This window comes from Mastomys coucha, unplaced genomic scaffold (genome assembly GCF_008632895.1).
Source record: "Mastomys coucha isolate ucsf_1 unplaced genomic scaffold, UCSF_Mcou_1 pScaffold5, whole genome shotgun sequence".
NCBI lineage: Eukaryota > Metazoa > Chordata > Mammalia > Rodentia > Muridae > Mastomys > Mastomys coucha.
In genome coordinates, this window is record NW_022196911.1 from 68,819,403 (window position 1) to 68,821,297 (window position 1,895).

Below are 1,895 nucleotides of genomic sequence, written 5' to 3' on the forward strand. Positions count from 1 at the left end.
ACTGCTTCTGTCTCAGTCAGCTGTGGGTCCAGCCATGCCAGGATCCCATCAATAAGTACATCATAGCATAATAGTATCAGGCCTTGGTGTTCCCCTATGAGACGGATCCCAAGTTGGGTAGGTCAGTGGACCTCCTTGCGTCCAGTCCTTTCTTCATTTTTGTCCTTGTAGTTCGTTTAGACAGGAACAATTCTGGGTCCTTTTCCAGTCAAAATTCTGGGAATTTTGACTGTGGGTTAGTAACCTTGTCCCCCCACCTGAGTGTTTATTACTAATGGTGGACTCTTCAAGTTCTCTTTCTCCAGTGTAGGGCATTTTGGCTTAGGTCATCCCCAACAACTCCTGAGAGTCTCAATTCCATGGTGTCTTGTACTCTCTAGAGTATCTCCCAACCTCCGACTCACTGAGGCTGATTATTTCCATTTATTCTCTTGGACCTCTGGGTTTCTCTCCTGTCCCCTCTCCCCATTGTCTGATCTGGTCCTCCTTTCTTCTGCCTTTTCCCTCTCCCACCAAGGTCCCTTCCTCTGCTTCCTGTGATTGTTTCCTTTCCCCTTCTACGTGGGGTTGCAGCCTCCTCATTTGGGCATTTCTGCTTGTTATACTTCTTATGGTCTGTAGGTAGTATCCTAGGTATTCTGTATTTTTTGGCTAATATCTACTTATCAATGAGTACATACCATGCATGTCCTTTTGGGTCTGAGTTACCTCACTCAATATGATATTTTCTAGTTCCATCCTGTTGCCTGCAAAATTCATGATGTCCTCATTCTTAATAGGTGAATAGTACACCATTGTGTGAATGAACCACATTTTCTATATCCATTCTTTGGTTTAGGGACATCTGGGTTGTGTCTAGTGTCTGGCTATTACACATAAGGCCACTACGAACACAGTGGAATACATATCCTAGTGGTATGGTGGGGCATCTTTTGGATATATGCACAAGAGTGGTCTAGCTGGGTCTTCAGGCAGAACTATTTCCAATTTTCTTAGGAACCACAAGATTGATTTACAGAGTGGTTGTACCCTTTTAAAAAACATTTTTTAAAATCAATAACTAGATGCAATACAACTAAGGGGGTAAATAAAAGTAAGATTGCAGTCACTTAGAAACTCATGTTAGAATGGTAGAAAAACTTATTTTTGATGTGAGAAATAGTGATATGAAAATGTTATAGTTTTGATATTAGTCATTTTCAGAAATGGAGTTAGTGAAGATTTTTTCCAATCTGTAGGTTGTGGATTTGTCTTATTAACTATGTCCTTTGCCATACAGAAGCTTTCCAGTTTCACGAGGTCCCATTTATCAATTCTTGATCTTAGACCATGAACCATTGGAGTTCTGTTTAGGAAATTTCCCCCTGTGCCAATGAGTTCAAGGCTCTTTCCCACTTTCTCTTCTATTAGATTCAGTGTATCTGGTTTTATGTTGAGGTCCTTGATCCACTTGGACTTGAGCTTTGTGCAAGATGACAAATATGGGTATATTATCATTTTTCTACATACAGACAGCCAGTTAGTCAGGCACCATTTATTGAAGATGGTTTCTTTTTTCCATTGTATATGTTTGGCTTTTTTGTCAAAGATCAAATGCCCGTAACTGTGTGATTTTATTTCTGGGTCTTCCATTCTATTCCATTGATCAACATGTCTTTCTCTGTACCAATACCATGCATTTTTAAATCACTATTGCTCTGTAGTAAAGCTTGAGGCCAGGGATGGTGATTCTCCAAGCCATTCTTTTATTGTTAAGAAATATTTTCGCTATTCTGTTTTTTGTTTTTTGTTTTTTTTTATTTGTTAATATTTTTATTAACTTTTTTCTTTTTTTTTCATTTTTTTTAATTTTAGATATTTTCTTTATTTACATGCGAATTTCTCCTTTCCCAGTT